We start from the raw sequence: 21,342 nt of genomic DNA, 5'->3' as shown, positions 1-21,342 counted from the left end.
TGCTAAATTTAGACAACACTCTCTCTCAACTCAACTGTGTGCGCTATAGTAGGTATAGTAATTTGATGTGCAATGCCGGATCGGCGGCGGCGACGCGGATCGCATCGGATCTCCCAGTGTCCACTTCTGCGATAGTCTACTTACTTCTTTGGAGAGTCGTGCACATGTCCCATTTCCGCTCCCCAGCCCCACCCGAGAGACGTGACTCGCTGTGGTGACAATGTCATCATTATTTTTGGGATTATAGTGAACCACATCGAATGTGTCTGGTTGTGTTTATGGTGAGCAGTGCCAGGAAACGAAATTTCAGAAATTGAATGATTCGTCATTTTCGCAGCAAAGCAAAAATACCAACTCGCGGAATTGATTCTAACTTATCTTTCAGCTGCCGTCAACGTGTAGCATTTATGCCAGCAATCTTCCATTTGCCATCATGCCACCTTGGCGTGCCTTGATGGATAATATCTGCCATATTGAATTCCAAGAAAAACCCTCTATTATTCATGCCCGCCTTTTGATAGGGTAAATTCAAAAAGATGGTAGTTTTGATCTCACCACTTCTGACGGTAAATTCTCGTTAATTCTCCATCATTCTAAAATTTCCCTAGAATATTTCAACAAAGTGACTTAGAGTTCACCTCAGACTTGTCTTGGATTTGTAGTCAGAACTGTCGAGGAATTTTCCTTAGAATTCCTTGCAATACTCTTCGGGATTTCCTTGAACCTCTTCGTAGAATTCCCTTGAAAATGAGGTGATTTGAGGCACTTCTATTAACGTCTTTAAGTTTCGACGGCGAACCAGCCATCAAATTCATGATCAGCCAGGAGAATCACTCGCGTGAACTCCGATGCTGCATCCACCGACAAATCGACATGAATGACCATAGCAGTTTACGATTTTCGGGCATAAGTCAGAATTAAGTGTCAAGTCGGTTTGTCGGTCCTCCGTCACTGCAGGGGCCACCCTTGCTATCCGCATAACATATTGCATCAGGAGACGGGTCTGGCATAAAGGTGCTCATCCCGCATAGTTAAAATCATCCTGGAGTGTCTAAAATATAAAAAAAATCAGCCAGAAATGTTGCATCAATTATTCCATAATATCTGGGACACCGTGACTTTCCTTGACCCGGAAGGGTAATCCGACTGTATGCGACAAGGCATCATACTACTATGTATTGGTTCCAACACTCTTTGTAAAGTTATCCTGAATCCGGATACAGGAGAAAATCGATGTAACTCTCCGGAGGCAGCAGGCAGGATTCCGAGTCGAAAGATCTTGTATGGATCATATTGCCACGCTCCGTATTATTCCTGGAGCAGGTCAACGAATTCCAAGCGTCCCTGTATTTGGTGTTCATTGACATCACATTCTGTAGGGTTCCCTGAGGCGCAAGGGAGTTCCGTCAAAGTCATTGAAGCAGTTAAGATGTACGAAGAGGATCAGCTCGTTAGTAGACACCTCCAAAGTCTTCTTATCAACTCTAAGTTCGTAGATCCTCTCTTTAGCACTTTTGTAACTTTCGAAGTTCGCTGAATCTATCTGTAGTTCAGTGTAGTGTAGTGTAGAAATTCAGAGAAGTTTAGGGAGCTTCAGAGAGTCTTGCAAATTCAAATAAAATGTTCGATGGATTCCAAAGAATTTCAACTACCGAAGACGAATCAGCCTAAAAACGTCATTAAATAAGATAGAAATAGAAGAATTTTTGTTTAGTTTAATGTAGAGAACTGCAGGGTTCTTCATTATAGTTTAGGGGATCTCTGATAGGTTCTTCTGAGAAGTTCAAGTGAGTTCAAATGATATAATAAGAAATTTAGAGAATTTTAAAAAAGTAAGAGGTTGTATCCAAGATACGAGCGTAGATTTGACGTAAGACATAGAGATGAACCAGCCTAAGGCTGAAAGTCTCGTTAATAAAGGAAAAAAAAAAGAAAAAAAAAAGTAAGACTACGTGCTCGGTATCAATATCCAGCGACTGTGTTAGGGAAACCACTTTTTCTCATCACGGGAACGCCTCGTTTTCAGTCGACAAAATTACGCATTTTCGCGCACAAAACGCACCAAATTTTTGGTTTATTCAATATTTTTGGAGGAATTTCTTGCTAAAAATTTCCAACCGTGAGATATTTGTGATCAATCATATGAATTCGAGATTTTTTTGCTTTTTTCTAGTGTCCTTAAGAAAACCCTACATTAATTCGATGTGTTTCTGATAATTGATAAGGTCATGTGGTATTCGGTCATTGCTAGAATTTGTATGTGCCACTTCAATACTGTTACGTATTTGACCACAAACGTTTAGTTGTTGGGTACATTATCAACTCTTAATCAACAATAATTTATGGTGGTCCTGAAAAAAACCGTTTTGTCCTGATGGTTGAGGAATGCTGAGCTATTAGGGTGTTCAACACGGATGAGGCTGGCGAGCTTTATGTTGTTTGGAACCAAGGTGACACACTTGGCATAGATGGCCCACAGCGGCTCACGATGAGCAACTGAATCCGATCAGTAGCGGTGCGGCTTCTTCCTCCTTCTTGGGTGAATGGACGCTCATGCACCGAAAGCACTGCTGCTGCTGCTGATGATGATGACCGATCGGACACCACAACACCGCCATTGAATAAACACCGCTCTGCGAGACCAGATGGAATTCGATTTTGAAATCTGTGCTAGGAAAAGCGCTTTTTGCAGACAATCGGTGATAATTTTGATCACCTGTTGCAATGGACATTTATATAATTTTCAATAGTGACCTATTGAAAATTGATAAAGTGTTCATTTTAGAAAATTTTCCAACCTATTGGCTTGTTTAGAATTAAAATCCATCCGATATTGACAGAGTTATAAGTGGACAACACCTGACAACTTTTCGTAACGCGGTTGAACTTGGTTTTTTTTTTTAAATTGCACCCCCAATATGTTGCCGAAAGACGTAATTCTACGTAACAGAAAAGTTAAAGGAATCTCTAAAATACCTTGGGAACCTTTAATGAGATCAGAGAAAGTAGTTGAATTTGCAGAAAATTGAGTGAACCTCATACAAGTTTGAAGTACTTTAAAGAGGTTCAGAGAACCTAAACAAATTCAAGGAACCCCAACAAAGTTTTGGAAACTTCTTCTTCTTCTTCTTCATGACTTTGACACTCTTACGCGAGTTTACGCCTTCTCCCAACTTAGTGTTCTTTGAAAAATTTCCACATTTATTCATTTAGAGCTTTCTATGTCAACCAATGTATGAATTGTATATTTTGTGGCAAGCACAATGAAATATGCCAAGGGAAGTCAATAAAATTTCCAACCCGAAAGGTTTCCACGACTGGACTGGGAATCGAACCCACCGCCTCCGGATTGGTAATACCGGGCCTCTTTACTGACTAGGCTATCTGAGGCTTTGGAAACACAGTAGTTCAGAAAACCTAATATAAAATTTAGGGAATCTCAAAAAAGACTTTTTAGTGACTTGGTCACTTTTTTCAAGCTAGTCAATAAAAATTCTCCATGGAGTGATGAAGTTTAACAATTACATAAGTAAAACAAGACCTCAACATATTCAAATCCTTGAAGTTTCGTATTTCATGTCATAGCAATTTTCATAGTACCAGAATTAGGGAAATTATTTATTTCAAGTTTGTTACTAGATTTAGAACAGTTCCGTACCAAATGACGAATTGGAAAATGTCGACCTTCTCCGATTTGCAATAATTGTTTTGACTCAAATATCCCAAAAAGTATTTTTTCAATGCAAACTTTTGGAATCAAAACTTGATAATTGACGAAAATCGATGAACAAGAACTTTTGGTCATATTCGAACTTTTTGCTAGTAACCTGTTTTAAGTTATTTCTACACAGGAAACAATGTTTGATACATTTTAAAGTTTGTTAACAAGAAGTTGAAAATATGACCAAATGTTGGTATGGTTTTTAATGCTCCAATAGTTTGAATTTCATAATGAACTTTATTTAAAAAATAAACTGAAGATATACTTTTTGAAATATTTCAGTTTTTAACACTTTTTATGAACTTATTCCTATTAAAAAATTACCGTGTATATTTCCTCAGAATGGCTTTTCATTTCTATACAACTTTGTCTCAGACGTCATTTCGACTAGAAATTGCGTTTTCGTGCTACAATTTATTGAAAAATGTCAAAGACGCCATTTTGGAAAAAAAAACTACAAGGGACAGCCCTATGGGGTTGTACGCAATGGTGACGTAGGACTACGTGGTCTTATATAATAAATTTTATTTTTTAACTGCAGCAGAAGCTTGTGTTTTGTGTAGGAATTGGAATTTGAGCGGGGTTCTCTCTGTTTATACTCTTTAGTATAACGCGCTTGACACAGCTGGCCCACAGCGACTCACGAGGAGCTGCTGATTACGATCAATAGCGGTGCGGCTTCTTCCTCCTTCTATGGATGCTCATGTGGACTGCAGCTCGCTGCCTGCAGGCAGCCTTTCGTTGTGTACTGGAGAACAATATTGAACGCCACGCGTCGAAAGCACTGCTGATGCCAACGACCAGACACCACCACACACGGTGATTGGACTGAACACGATCAGCGGTTGAGGGTAGCCTTGATAGCTAGCTGCTTGCAGGGAGCCATTCGTAGTGTATTGGAGAGCACCACCACTCACCACGCGATGATTGAATAAACGCTGTTTGGTGAGACCGGAAGGAATTCAACTTTGAAATCTGTGGTAGCGAAATCGCTTTTCGCAGGCAATCGGTGATAATATTAATTATCATAGCAACAGTTGCACATTCGCGCAATTTTCAATAGTGACAAGTCTTAATTTCAACAGATTCGTAGAAAAAATTCCTATCGATTGACGTATTAAGAATTAAAATCCACCATCTCTGGATTAAAATCAGACAACTTTCATGCCGCGACCGACTATGGTTTAGGAAATTGCACCCCAATGTTGCCTTCAAGAACATGGTATGTTAGATTTAAACATATCTAGATTCAGCTGAAAGTAGGCGTATACATGGCATAGATAGCACACAGCCACTCACGAAGTGCTACTGATTCCGATCAATAGCGGTGTGGCTTCTTCCTCCTTCTATGGATGCTCATGTGGGCTGCAGCTCACTGCTTGCAGGCAGCCATTCGTTGTGTACTGGAGAACAATATTGAACGCCACGCGCCGAAAGCACTGCTGATGTTAACGACCAGAAACCACCACACACGGTGATTGGACTGAATCCGATCAGCGGTTGAGGGCAGCCTTGATAGCTAGCTGGTTGCGGGGAGCCTTTTATTGTGTACTGGAGAACACCACCACTCACCACGCGGTGGTTGAATAAACACCGTTTGGTGATACCGGATGGAATTCAACTTTGAAATATGTGTTAGGAACATCGCTTTTAGCAGGCAATCGGTGATAATTTTAATTATCATATCAACAGATGTTCGTGCAATTTTCAATAGCGACATTTTGAAAATTGATAAAGTCTTAAATTCAGCAGATGCGTAGGGATATTTTTGATCGATTGGTGATAAAATTATTGGAATTGGTCCAGGGGAAGCTGAGTTATTAACGTTGAAAATCTTTCATAGTTTTGTTACATGTTCCATTTTTGGTTTTCATAAAGTGTACCCCCATATAGAATTCACAAACTTAGTCTAAAATTTTTTTTATCCTGTTCGGCTTGGAACTGGTTTTTATGAAATATTAGAGATCTTCAGTGAAGTTAACAACAATTGTAGGAACATTACAGAAGTTCTGAGGAATGTAAGCAAATGCTGACAATTTCAATGAAGTTTCACAAGCAAACTGCGGGAACATACGGGAAGTTAACATCCTGAAAATATGGCGAACCTCAAAGCAGTTCTATAAGCTTCCTAAAAACTTCAGGAACCTTTAAGAAGTTCCTAGAATTTCAGAGAACTCAAGAGAACTTCAGAAATATAGATAACTTGAGGAAAATTGTGGAGACTTTTAAGAAGTTCCAAGTAACTCAGTAAAGTTAGATCTAGAGATCTTCAGGGGGAATTTCAGAGATCTTAAGGGTAGTTCCCATCACTTTAGTCCAGACTTTTGGAACAGTTTAAAGATATATAAGCGAAAGTTTAGAAAAATTTAGGATAGTTCCATGATGCGCTGAAAAATAATAATCGAGAAGCCTTAAAACGTCCCGTGAATTTCAGGGAATTACAGACACCTTCAGAGAATTTATGAAAACTTCAGAAATATTTCAGGAACTGCACAGAAGTCCAGAAAATTACAGGGAAGCTTAAAGGTGTTTACGAGAAACCCATTTATTTCAGAGCAGAACTGAGATCTTCAATAGAATTAAGAGCTTCAGGGATGCTCTGCGAACATCAGGGAAGATCAGAGCATCAAAGGTCAGTTCAAATAATTTCAAGGAAGTTGCAGAAACCTTAAATAAGTTTAACTCGGGGAATTTTCGGAAACTCCAGCAAAGCTCCGAAATAATTTGTACAACGCAAAAAAAAAGAACATTTGGAAAATATGAAAGTATTTTAAGAGTAGGGAAGGGAAATTGAAAAAAAATGTAAAAATGTTGCTAAGATGTTTAGAGAACATCAACAAAGTTCCATCAATGATATAAAAATGCGAGAACTTTTAGCATGCACCGATATCTTCAAAAAAATTAGAAATTTTTAGATTGTTTCATGATATTTAGCCACGTTCCGAGTACTTCGAGGACGATCAGATAACTTCAGAACAATCCAATTGACTTAGTAGAAACTTCAAGGCACTTCAATTAAATTCCTAAAAACTTCGAAATAGGGTTAAATACCCCATTTCCGGCCTATTAAGCATAACCCGCACTTAGTCTTTCTTAATCTGGATCAGTTTAGCACCAAACGGAATGTTATTATTACTGATGGCTTCCAAATTTATTTACCTTTCCGTACGTATCATAAGATTTGAAAACGAGAAATCAATCGTTGAGATATTGTAAAAAGTCCAACACTGCTTCTTGACGCCAAACTCGGCCTACGGATTTTAAACTCGGCCTAACGCATTGAGACGCAATTGAAAAGCCCATGAAATCACTTCGGCCTATCGGATGAAGATAAAAATTGATTCGGTCGGAGCGCTTCTTTTGTTTTTGGGAATAATGGGTGCAAACTTTCATACCACGCGTTCTCATTGACTTCGTTCGGTAGGTTATTAACTAAAGTATCGTACCAAACGCATAATTGACTTGTTAACTCTGAAATCATGGATTTATTTGAAGTTTTCTGCTCGATAGGCCCAAAATGGGCGATTAGGCCGAAGTAGTTCTCTACCCTATTCACACAAGTGCAGAAACATAAATATGTCGAGATCTTCATAGAAGTTCTATGGAACATTAGGGAAGATTCGAGAACTTAAGGAACTTTCATGAACAATCAAAATGCAAGTCTGTTTCAAAGAGGTTCAGTAAGCTCCAAAAATAGAGGGAATTTCAGGGCGAGTTCAGTCTAATTAGTTATAGGAAAGTAGTGGAAAATTTTAAGAAGTTCTCAGATTTTCAGAGAACTACAGAGATATTTAGAAAACTATTAAGGTCTTCACAGAAGTTCAGAAGTTCATGGAAGGTTAAACATTTTTACGACAGTTCAAATAAATTCAGGACAGTACAACAAGCTTCATGAGAACTGCAAAACTTTTAAGAAGTTTAGAGAACTTCAGGAAAGAACAGAGAACCTCAGAGAACTTTCGTTAACATTAGAGAAATTTCAAAACAAAAATTAAAATAATACCGAGAACTTCAGCGAATTGTTAAACCTTTAGGGAAGATCCATGATTGTTAGGAACATTGAGGAAGTTTAGGAAGTCCGAAAAAGTTCAGTGGAGTTAAAACATTTGATAGAAGTATTGTTAGCATCAGGCAAGTTTCTCAAACTACAAAAAAACTTCAAGGCAGTTTCATTAACTTCCGGAAAATGTTGGGAACTTTTAAATAATTCTGGTGATCTCAGAATAGTCCATTCCATATTTAACGGAGATTCCTCATGAAAATTTACTCGAAGTTTTCATTGGCATTCGTTTTGTATTCTCCCGAAACTCTCATGGAATTATTCAAGGAATTCACTTGGAACGCTTCTCTGAAATTTCTAAAGAATATCGCAATGAGTTTCGTAGTAATTATACAGGGTGAGTGGTAATTCCTGTCAGTAAAGTATATGGTCATGAAAAAGGGAAGCTGGCATGAATTTTAATTTTCAGTATATTTCCCGTTTGGGATATCTATAACTTTTATTTTGACTCAGTCCAGTTCAAATGTTTCTCCCTTTGTCTTAATTACCAGCCGCATGCGTCTTTGAAAAGCGTTACAGCTACGGCTAGTCCCTTGATATTTCCTAGTTTGCCTAGCATGTAGCTCCATGCTTAGAAGTCGAGAGGATTTAAATCGGGTGAAAAAGCAGGAAACTCCCCGACGTTATAAAATCCGGAAAATTTACCTCTTGGCTTTGTGGCCTGTGTAGATTTGGCCTGGTGGGACGGTGCAGAGTCTTTTTGGAAGCAGTATGGTACATTCTTGTAGTGTTTCTTGACGAAGGGAAGCAAATGGTTCTTCAAAACATTATCGATGTAATATTTACTGTTGATTTTAACACCAGGTTCAATGAACAGCAATGGAACCTTCAATGTTTTGGAGAAACATCCCCAAACCATCACCCATGGAAACAGTCTGGAATCTTTGAACAGCCAGTTTGTCACGAGGAATATCAGAAAGATATGCTGCATATACTCGATCATTTTGCTGATTGTCTCGTCCGAAAACAGAATTTCACAGTCACCGTGTCAAAAACAGGCTTATCACGAGTCCCCTTTTCGCGTTCATGATTAGCACGAGTCTCAAACGAATGAAAATTCAAAACCGAACTTGCGAGTCGTGTTGCCATTTAAATTCACTCTAAAAGAAAAATATGCAGACCTGTATGTGATTAACCCATCCGAAACTGCAAACGTTTAAAACACACTGGAATTACCACTCACCCTGTCATAAAATCCCATGAGCCTTTACAACTGTCCAAGAAATTTGACTTCAGATTCTTCAGAGTTGGGAGAAAATGCTATACTAATATCAACATGAAGCTTTAGTGCGATACATTATTAGCTAGAGAAAGTTTTGAAGAGGAAAGATTGATAGTTCCGCTAGGGTACGGTAGTGTGAAAATTGAACAGACAATACTAATCAAATGCGTACTCCTTTACCTAACTCATACTTAATCACCTCAAATCAACAGGCAAAAAACTACGCCTTTGACTTTGTAGGTATGCGCGGAGCATTAGGTCTAAATTAATATAATAATATGAAATGAATACGAAACGAACCTATTGCTTTGCTTGCCCAAAAATAAAAATATTGCTCAAACTTCACCAAATCTCGGAAATAGATTGAAAATACGATGCAGAACAACATTGTCGTCTGCAGAAAAGCTAGCTGCAAGTTTCCCATACAAAATTTAAAATTCTCCAGCAAATCTAGATCATAACTAAATTCGTTTAAATTTGATACCGTTTTTGAGGACTTCAGTACACATCGGAAGACCAGGGGGTAACAGGGGGTTGTGATCCACCATACAAACTTGACCCACCCTATTACATATTCCAGAACCAAAAAAAAAAAAAACATCTCGAGCATCTGATTTTTAAAAATTATTGCAGGTATTTGTGTCTTCTGGACTCTTACCAGAAAGCCTTACTACTTACTCAAGAGAATCTGAGAAAACCTATAAGACTTGACCAAGAGGTCTGCTGTCACTAGACATGTTCAACATATTGCTGAAGAAGAAGGTATAGCTGTAATGCCAAGATCAACTAAAATGCCAACTGTTTCTGGTCAGCATTCATTTGCGTTTGGGCGAGGGTAAATTACACCGCAAAGTGAAGAAACTTCTTGTTAAAAACCCAACGTCCGTCATCGTCCTCGTCCCCGTCCCCGTCCCCGTCGTCGTCGTCGTTGCAATAAAGAACCACTAAAAGTCAACCCGAATTATTACGTGTGCGTAATGGTGAAACAACAAACATATAAAAAGCAATAACAAGGAGCTTATTTGAAATTATTATTAATTCCTTTGATCCGATATATGCGCCGTTATCGTCGTCGTCGTCGTCGTCGTGGGTTCCTCGCACTTACTCCCCCTTTGCACACATAAGTAGGAACCGATGCACCATCAGGGGCAATAAAACAAGAAGCGTTAAGGAAAAGGAGGAAACATCAGTAAGAAGTAAATTGTGGGGTAGTAAATAGAAGAGAAGTCGATGGCCGGACACAGTTCACCAGCCGTCAGCAGCAGTTGTCAAACGAATCTAATTTAATTCTCGTTCTCTTATAGTTAGGAGGAGGTCTGAGTGACGACGAGACGACGAAACATTTGGCCCTCTTGCTGAAGTAGGACAAACGAGAAAAATACGCCGCGAACTTAATATTTAATACTTTTCGAAGACTATAAAACACAAATCCACATGGTCGCAGAGGGAAGCCTGAAAACAAGAAAATTTTTGACGACTCAGCTCGGGACCTCTTTTGTCCCGGTGTGGATGAAGAGTTCGGCTGAGGAGTGGTGGGCGGTCGGGTGAAGTCGTCGACGGCAACAAAGTGGAAGGGATGATGCACGGGACGACGACGACGACGACGACGGGAGGGAGCAGATGAGACCAATGAGACGAGGGCAACACAAAATGTGAAAACCGAAATTAGCACCTGTCTGCTGTCAAGAAGAGGACTCTAGGACCAGCAATAATAAGCCAAAGCCAAAACAACACAACGTGGCTTGGCCACGGACACTACTCTCGTCGTTGTCGGTTCGGATCGGATCGTCGGATGGATGCAGCTCGGAGACGTGCGAGCCTGAAGGAGGAAATATTGGTAACAGTTGTTCAGCTGTTTCTCCGGGCTCGTGCTCTGCATCGCATCGCGGCGGTGATCACATGGCGTTTGGCGTTTGGTGGCGTGTGCCTGCTTTTGCCTTTCTTCGATGATGTTTGAGGAGTTTTACGAGCGGCTGAAAGATTGCTGGCCTAAATGGGCGAGAAGCGTGCATCTTCAAACTTCGCTGCAAGGATTCTCCTGCTTATATGGACGCCATCAGGCGAGGATCGCTTTCCTGGGCTGCAGCTTGCGGTAGTATTAATGGAAATTGCAAGATGCGCGCTGATAGCTATTACGGTGGGGAACATGATTTTCTGTTATGGGTAGTTGTAAAATTTTACATTTGGCAAGCGATTTCTCTTTTATGGGTTCGTTATTGATCCTTGCAGCAGCTGGCGTAAGTCTTCAAATTGTCAATAGACATGTAACCCTTTCGTCATACTGATCGAAAACTTGGCGCAGATTATCATTCTGAAGGCCGTTCTAGTAACTAGTGACTAATGTGATAAATATAAAAAATGCAGAAGGAATCATAAAAGTACATATTTTTCTAGCTCGACAAAATTAAAATAGTTGTTTTGACCACCCCACTGAAACAAAAGTCGACACTAAAAAATCGAATAACCCAGAAATGGAAATCTAATACCCTTCCAGGGTGTTGACTACCTGGGAAACCCTGGAAATATAGGGAATATCAGGGAATATATTTTTGGACCTGGAATTTTAATTTAAAAACTGAACTTGAAATAAAATCTTGTCCTAGGAACTTCTTCAATTATGTGGAAACCAAATTAAAATCTGATAATTTTCCCTCAAAGATGCATTTGGACGATAGGGTAGGTGAGAACTCGGACGATATATGCAATTTGTTTGCAAATTTCTTCCAAGAAATCTATACTACGTTTTCAGAAGAGGACCGTGACCGTGAATATTTTGAATCTTATCCAGAATTTTCAAGTGACATCAGCGTAAGTCAAATCAAGGTTCATGATATCTTAAAGGGTTTAAACAATTTAGATGCATCTAAAGGTCCTGGTCCTGACGGTGTTCCGCCAATTTTTATGAAAACTTTAGCAATTGAACTTACTACTCCATTATTTTGGATTTTCAATATGTCACTGGAATCCGGAAACTTCCCTAAAATATGGAAAAACTCGTTTTAGTGCCTATCTTTAAATCGGGTAAAAAATCCGACATACGCAGAAGCGTCACGTGCCTCATTTGTTTACCTGTGCAGCTTTGTTCGTTATAGTATTCCACCACATATTAGTTTTTGTTTTATTTTTCAATGCTCCATGAATTCAAGGGACATATTCTCCATTACTATATTATTCAAGTAACAATTTTGGTTTTATGAGGGTTCTGTAGACTACGATTAAGGTTCGTAGAATGCTATAAAACCTCTTTACAGTTTGCAATGCTTCTTGGGTAATCACTACCTAACGTAACATATGCAGGGCCTATCATCTTGTATAAACAAAACTTATATGGCCCTTTTCGCGCTAACTGAATTAGGAGGAATTGCAAAACTTAACTAATTCCAGCTGAACATTGCATTAGGTTCTAACTAATATTGATCGATTTCGTTAATAACTTGAGCACATAACCATTTCTTGTTGTGTTTGTCGTATTAGATGCTAGATAAAAGCTTCTTTTATCGATTGGTGTGCTGAAACTACCTGGGAATGTCTTTACATGGCCGTGGAGATACAAAGAGAAAGTCGACGGAGATAATCTGTCAATGTTACTTAGGACCTAATACAATGTTCAGCTTGAATTCTCGTTTTTATCACAATGCTAAATGAAATGTAATAAAGAATATCCGTCAAACAGTTCCAAAAACATTTTTTGATACAAAACAGTGTCAATATCTAGAGAAAATTCATAGTCCCCTGGGTAGCAAACTTGAATTAATCAACTCTTTATTCATCAGAACAACACTATCAGAATAAACCAGGGGAAGCTCATAAGTTTTGACAGGCGCAACTATCGGTAATTGAGAGATTCACAACTGACAAAAGAGTGAGAGCGGTTTTTGCGCTCTCTTTCTCCATTACTCTCTTTGTCTGCAATCAGGTATCCAAGTGCACAGCGAGAAATGCACACTTTGGGCACCCATACATCACAAATGTTCTTCTAATTTAAACTCACACATTCAAACCGGTCTGTAAGTATGACAACGTCCAAATCGTACCATACTGCTGTTTCCGTGTTGCTCCCGTTTGACGCGTAACTGCTGAAAGCTTCAGTTACAACAAGTGGTGCAAACCGCCATGTACATATTGTGGAAAATTTGTGGTATGTTTGAGTGGTGATAGAAGGTCTGCTTGGCTTACATAAGGCACTTGGCCATTCACAAACTTGCCACCCGCCATCCAAAAAAGCTCGCTTTTAGGTGCACTATTTAACGAGTTTTGTCATGGTAGTGTTATCGACACGCTTAGAAATCAATGCATTGGGGATTAGGCAGGTCTGGAGCAAAGAAGTACAGCTATAATGTGACCATTAAAATCTATTAAAATCTAAACGCATTTTTTTAAATTATTTACACCTGTGTCGTGCACAGGTTGCACATGTGGACGCGACGCCACTGGACATACGTAATTATCGTGGTATAGCTATTATCTCTTGCATTCCGAAACTTTTCGAGGCGATTGTAAATGAAAAACTCTTTCTTCAAATTAAAAACAGAATAACTACTATGCAACATGGCTTCTTTAAAGGCCGTTCAACAACTACGAATTTGTATACACACCCATGCTTCTTTTTAAACTTCAAAAAATGGGAATTCATTACGCACTCCTCAAGTGGCTTGAATCATATTTAACTGACCGCCATCAAATAGTAAAATACAAAGGAAAGACATCAAATCCCGTTGATGTCACTTCAGGAGTTCCTCAAGGCTCCCATTTAGGACCACTTTTATTTATTCTATTCGTCAATGATATATCTTTCATTATTAAGAAATTGAAAGTTTTAATATATGCTGATGACATTAAACTTTTTTGGAAATAAAATATGCCAAAGACATCATCACATTCAAAGAGGAAATACGGATATTCCATACTTGGTGTCAAAAAAGCCTGCTACAATTAAATATAAAAAAATGTAACTCAATTACCATTAGTAGAAAACGAATCCTACCCGATATAACAATCAGTTTAGGAAACCAGATCGTAGAAAAGTGTGATGGAGTCAGGGATCTAAGTGTTATTTTGGACTCCAAACTTACTTTCACCGATCATTATAACACAATTATTAACAAAGCTAACAACATGCTTGGTTTCATAAAACGTTTCTGCTATAACTTTCACGATCCTTATACGATAAAAACATTGTACATAGCTTATGTAAGGTCGATATTAGAATATTGCAGCATAGTTTGGTCTCCTTTTTCAATAACACACGAAGAAAAAATAGAGTCCGTTCAAAAGCAGTTTCTATTGTATGCCCTCCGCAAGTTAGGTTGGACTGTATTTATTTCCACTGCCATCTTACACAAGCTCGGTGTATGCTCATAAATATCCAAACATTAAAAGAGCGTCGTGAATTTGCTATGATTTCTTTCGTAAACGATATCGTATCACATTGCATTGATTCAATACAACTATTGTCATCCTTAAATTTATATACACCATCGAGGCATTTACGAAATAGAAATATATTTGCTACAAATCGTCATCGTACGAATTATGCCAAATTTGAACCCTTGAACCAAATGATGGATACATATAATAAGCACTGCGATATCATTGACTTTACAATGACAAACACCAAATTAAAGCAATATTTTAATTCCTTGCATAACGTCAACTAGAAGTAATGTTTTAACTTGTTCTTAAGACATATTATAAAAAATATATACAAAGATAAAATTGTAAAAATAGCACTTAAGACAACAATTGTAAAACGGTCTACACTGATTGACGACAAATAAATAAATAAATAAATAAATAAAATCAGGGAATTTAATTAAATTCAGGGAAATATTTCTTTATATCTGAAACTTATTAATAAGTATGACTGACTTCGCTAGTTTCAAACAACTTAATTACTTGGTGTAGCTTGAGGATGATTTTTCATTTCAAATTTAAAATAGAGTTGCCAACTTGTGGTTGTTCAATGACTGATGTTGCATTTTTGCAAGTTGAGCAAAAGCTACTCAAATAAAAGGGTATTTGGGTGATTTTGAGCCTACAGACCTCAAAAATTATTATTTTCACACGAGACGTAATTCAGCTTTGACGTAAATCATGGAACGTAAACAAACATGGCATGTAAAATTAAGTGTCCTGAAACTGAAACAAATGCAACTCGACGAAAAGTGTGTTTGATTGAATTGATTTTCTCGTCCTTTTCAACTGATTCTTATGTCAAAAGGGCCGCTTGCATGTGTCGGTTTCAGGGCACTGAAATTTACATGTCTTTTTCGAAGTGTGTACCATAAATTCATTTCCGTAGTTCTGTCTGACTGGTATATATATATATATTTTTAATTCAAGCGCGTTGATCAAGTCAGTTGAATGACATGGTTGGATAAAACAAGAAGATTAAGAGAAGATGGTGATTTTTTTTCTGAATTATTCTACACACTTAGAAATAACTTATTTTACACGTGACGGAATCCATCTTTGACATTAAAGATGAGACGTAAACAAACATATCATGTAATATTAAGTGCTCCGAGACTGAAAATTTCGTTGCTCGACGAAAAGTACGTTTGATTTAGCTATATTTCGCGTCTGTTATGACTCAAATTTGTGTCCAAATTGACGCTCGTATATGTCTGGTTAGCTCATAAAATTAGCTTCTCAGTGAAGTTTTAGTATTGTAATGTTGGTTCTATTGCAATTTAGATAGTATAAACTTACAGGATTTTGGAGGTGAAAGCGCTGTTTTTACGATTTCCCACCGGGAGGAATCCTACCGCGAATTTCTTTTGGTTAAGAGTATTATCCGGAATAATTTTCTTGTGTAGCAGGCTCTTGACATGTGCTGTGGGATTAAAAAAAATGTAACATATGTAAAATTCAGGGTGACTAGTGACCTGGGAAAACCGGGAAAAAGCTGGGAATTTGAAGTCACCGAGAAAAACCGAACGATGACAAATCTGGAAAACTATACCTCGTCCTCTCTTCGGAAACAATAAGATTTCTTGACCCTTACCCTCGACTAGATTTTCAGAATTCAGTCACTTTGAAGAACTATGGGGACCCTAGGAAAATATCTAAGAGAGTTTTTACTGGAACTCCCAAGAGTGAAGAGGATTCTAGGATTCGTGAAAAAAAAGGAAGCGAATTTTGAGGGACTATTCCAAAATAATTCTGCCCAGATCTATAAGGAAATTCCGAGGATAATTTCAAGCGCATTTCGAATGGAAATTATAGAGAATCTAAATGAGAATCCGTTGTAATTTCCAAACAGAATTTAGAGGGAACTCCAAGATAATTCTGTGCAAAATTTTAAGACAATTCTCTGCGGGAGAATTTAACCTGAATAGACCCTTTTCAATTGTTGGTCAAGAATCTGAGCTGATTGTATGGGAATTCCGCGGAAAATTTCAAAAAATTGAAGCTCCAGTTTTAAATTCGAATAGAGTCTAAGGATGAATTTCAAGATTTTTTTGGAGTGTTCTACAGACAATTTCTTGACTGTTATAAAAAAAAAATCAAGGGACTTCCAGAGAGAATTTCAAATTTACTTTAGAAGAATTCTGAAATCAGCTCTGTGTTATTTCATGAACAAATCTAGATAGAACTAGAATTAGGGCGTAATAGCCTTTGTAAACAATGACTTCTCTTGTTGATTTCTCGGAATTTAAGGCACGCCTACACAAACCAACATATCCATCGGTAACTAAGATGATAGCTTCCGGTTCAAGACAATGTGGGCAATACTGACAAATACTCATCAATAAAGGGGGGGATGCACATAATATGTCACGCTCTAAGGGCCCATGCATTAATTATGTCACGCTAAATCGAGCAAAAAATTACCCCCTCCCCCCCCCTATCGTAACGTTTTTCCTATACCTAATGCATGCTTGTCACAAAATCTTAGACCTCTCCTCCCCCCTTAGATCGTGACGTAATATATGCATCAACCCTAAGGGGAAAGGGGTTTATGATTTTGAGACAAGAAATGCATTAGGTATAGGAAAAACGTCACGAAAGGGGGAGAGAGGGTTAGTTTTTCCTCAATTTAGCGTGACATAATAAATGGATAGCCCCTTTGGGTACTTTTTTAATCAGGATGGAAATCGATCACTGACGACATTATGAAATCCAAGATGGCGGCTTCCGTTTTAATAAAAGTGAAAAATACTGTCAAATACCCATCAATATGGGTAGTTTTGGAATCGGTATGACGTCTAGATTATGACAATTGATATTCAACGCCATTTTGAAACACAATATGGGGAATTTGGTTCAGAAAAAGTGTAAAATACTGTCAAATACCGATCAATGTGGGAAGCTTTGAAATCGGGGTGATATCTAGAGACCGGAAACCGATGTCGAATATCGATTTTCAGCATTTACGTGTCGTCCCCGTTCCGAAAATACCCATATAATGTTTTCTGAAAACCAATGACCGCCATCTTGGATTCCGAAATGGCGTCGAATATCGCTTTTCGGCATCCACGCGTCGTCTCCGCTTCGAAAATACCGATATCTTAGGGTATTTGACATGTTTTCTGAAAACCGATGGCCGCCATCTTGGATTCCAAAATCAATGTTTTCTGAAAACCAATGGCCGCCATCTTGGATTCCGAATCCACGCGTCGTCCTCGCTTCGAAAATACTCATATCTTATAGCGAATTCGTTTATTATCGGGGTTGGAACCAGTTCCAACCCAGTGCGAAACCGAACTTTTTGTCAGTGCGAACCTCAACCTGAGCTAGGTTTTAAAAACAAACGATCAAACTGACGTTTGTCAGAAAACAAGCAGACCCAATCTTGATACCCGTTCCAGGTTGGAACTGAATAATAAACGAATTCGCTATTAGGCATTTGACATATTTTCTGAAAACCGATGGCTGCCATATTGGATTCCAAAATGGCGTCCAATATCGATTTTCGGCGTCCACACGTCGTCCCTGCTTCGAAAATACCCTATTGTAGGATATTTAACACTTTTTATGAAACCCGATGGCCGCCATCTTGGATTTCAAAATGGCGTCGGATATCGATTTTCGGCATCCACGCGTCGTTCCCGTTCCGAAAATACTCTCATCTTATGCTATTTGACACTTATTCTGAAAACCAATGGCCGCCAAATCGGATTCCAAAATGGCGTTGAATATCGATATGAGGCACCTTCACGTCGTCCCCGTTTCGAAACTACACTATTGTAGGGTATTTGAGACTTTTCCTGAGCGCGATGGGCCGCCTGTTTGGACTTCAGAATGACCTCGTTAATTTAATTTTTGTTTAATATAAAATAACAATTTATTACTACACATAACTTGTATGCCATGCCTACCGGCAACCGATATCGTGCGAATACTATGTTTAGATGCCTGACGACGCGACGCGTGACAAGTCGAGTGAGCCCCGAATTGAAGTGGAAAAGTGGAAAACACAAAGGAAGAAAGCAGTTTTCGAGTCATTCATTGCGTCAATTGAAACAAGTCGTTGCTTCAAATGAAATGAAGTGATGAACTCGACGAAAGAAACATAGTCATCGTGACAAGAAACACAATGGCTTACACGAAAATGATATTGCTCGAAACGAATTTTCTTTGTTTCGAGAATGCAGAACCTTGGGCGCATCTACAAAGCAAGACCATGCTGGAGATGGCTGGATTCGATTTCCGGTCCGATCTAGGATTTTTCGGGTTGGAAAATTTCTCGACTTCCCTGGGCATAGAGTATCATTGTGCTTGTCACGCAATATTCAAATTCATGCATTGGTATTGGCATAGAAAGCTTTCAATTAATAACTGTGGAAGTGCATCTAGAACTCTAAGTTGAGAGTCCGCAATAAGCTAATTTGCAATAAGCTTGAAATGCGAAAAAGAAAATGAAGAAGAACCACTTCGAAGTTAGTTGCTTCAAAAGTGTTTTCACAATTGCAAGCTCTAAGATTTGAAAAATGGTGGATTGGGAGTGGAACCTTAAAAGTAAATGGAAAAACATCAATTATCCTTAAACGTTTAACTTTCGCATATTTCCTATTCCATACAGAATTCCACCGCTCTAGCTTACCGTTTTCACCTAAATTCCTAAAATTGCCACCACAGGAATGAATAACCGCCTGTTACACGCATAAGTGCATTAGCGCAATAAATATACAATTAAACGGTGTTATTAGAGGCGGTAATAAGCAGGATGAGATGTGCTGTTCGGCCCACGCAGACACCCATACTGAGCCTAACTAGTATGTGTTGTTACGGGCGACCTTTTGGCCTGCGGCGAAAACAACCACGCAGGATTCGGCGGAATTTTGAAATGTATTGAAAAATTGCCACAACCGGTAGGATGCCGCAGGGGAGCGAACGAACGGGTTTAGTCGGAAGGATGGCTTTCATGGCTAATTTGCATACATTATTGAATTATTAGAAGGCAATTTTATGCGCGGTTTAATGCAGCAATTTAATGTGGTGCGTTACGATGGTGAGTTTAGTATTTACATTTTACCCAAAATTTCCTCCGACACAGGCAGTAAATACAACGAAGGTTAAGTTCATTCAAATTGTCATCCCCTGTCCGGAAACCCTTAAAATGATGAATCACCTTCCGCTTAACTCCCCGGGTCCCCTTTATCGGTTCTCTTTCGTCCCCTAGTTCCTGCAGGAAGTTAAATTTTGACATTGTTTTGCCCGAAAATTCGATACGCTTTGTTTTTGCATCGGAAACCGAGGAGAGGGCTTATTTGCGTTGACATACATATATGCAAATACCTACATGGCAAATGCACTTTTGAACACATGCACACATTTTCCAACCATCATCATCAATTTGCCTTGGAGAAGAAAGCAGGAAACTTGAAACCCGCTGCGATTCCAACACTGCTGCTGCTATTCAATCAAATCGTGTGAAATTCAATCGATCTTCTCATATTTTTTTTTTTGGTGTGTGGGGCATTTGCGTTTGCCAAACAATGGATGGACATTTCGCTACGATAGTTCGACTAGTGGCGAAGACACTGATTGCCCATTTAATTAATATTGAAGATGAAATGAAATGGAATGAACAACATTTTTTAAAGTTTCCTCGGCTAAATTGGGATCGAATAATGTCTTGAAATAATACCTAAGGGGAATGGCTCTAATGTTGGCCTATGGATCTAATATTGGGCCTATGGCTAAAAATCTACTATTTATCAATTTTATCTAGATGAACGCGTCATTGGGATGGTAATAATGGATATTTTTGGTCGCTATTGAAAGTTTAGTCGACTGTTGAATTTATGTATGGGCTCAAATTAGGGGCATTTAGGCCGACATTACATCCATTTCCCCTATTTGATTGAAAAATAAAAAAAAAAAACGTCCACCTTACTTGAACATTAACATTGTAAATCGGCTTTCCAAGGTTTTGAACAATAAGGGATCGAATACAGGAAAATTTTAGACAACTCTACACGCACCCAAGCATCTATTTTACACCGACACCCACCAGCCGCCCGCCAGTGATCTTTGTTATTGATGAAATATTTTCGACATCTGTTACCGTTGAAATGTGATCAATTTTCTATTTATCTTCCGTTCTTTCCCTGGTTGGTGGTGCTGCAGTTGCTCCCGGTAGGCTTCCAACTCTCACTTTCAACCTTCAAAGCAGGGTCGCGTTCCCGCTTGGTTGCACTTCTCTCCCTGTCGCGTCGATTCGACCAGGACCAGCACCAGCAACCACACCGGCGGGTGCTGACATACACACAGAGAGTGTGAAAATTAATGGATCTGAAACACGTAGATATCCGTGGTAGACGCACAACAAACAGCAGCAGGAATTGGACTACACCGACGTCGAAGTGAAGGTTGGTGGCAGCAGGTCAGCAGTAGCACAGCACCATGATGTCGATTGACGAGACGACGACGACGACGACGACGGTGGCAATGAGGTTATCATATTTCCGAAACGGTTATCAGACGAACGTGCTACGCATAGGCATTTTCTTGTTGGTCATCGGCATCGGTCTCCTCGCTACTGCTGCTGTTGCACTAATCCGGAATAAAAGTGTGGCAGAGAAGGGCAATTTTGAGAGATCGGGTGTTAATTGAGTCGTTTCCCGTATACGAAGTTGAAGAGACCCCTACCATGTTTTTGTACTCGGTAGCAGCTGTGTATGGTGGATGAATGGCATTGCATTCGAAGGATTTTTGTTTTAGGACGAAACAAATATTTAAAAATTCGAAATTCATTTTGATAATTTTCAAGAGCCGTTTTCTAGTTCAAGTAGAGTGATGGATTCGTCAATACCTTTACCTATTATCCTCAGGGAGGTAAATTAAGTCCTTGAAAAATCGTTAAAAACCTATTGCGTTAAAAGCGGATTT

The 21,342-nt window shown here is 38.9% G+C and overlaps 1 protein-coding gene across 1 annotated transcript in view; it reads left to right on the top strand.

Moving 5' to 3' along the window:
* Positions 1-21,342, top strand: part of LOC135708336 (serine/threonine-protein phosphatase 4 regulatory subunit 1-like) — a 529,117-nt gene that overhangs the window by 25,306 nt on the left and 482,469 nt on the right. The window lies entirely within an intron of this gene.

The sequence above is a fragment of the Ochlerotatus camptorhynchus genome, unplaced genomic scaffold, assembly GCF_037179485.1.
Source record: "Ochlerotatus camptorhynchus isolate MF236.1 unplaced genomic scaffold, CSIRO-AGI_Acam_v1.1 ptg000330l, whole genome shotgun sequence".
Taxonomy (NCBI): Eukaryota; Metazoa; Arthropoda; class Insecta; order Diptera; family Culicidae; genus Ochlerotatus; species Ochlerotatus camptorhynchus.
Note: the sequence above shows the minus strand (reverse complement) of the source record. Positions and strands in the feature narration are given on the sequence as shown.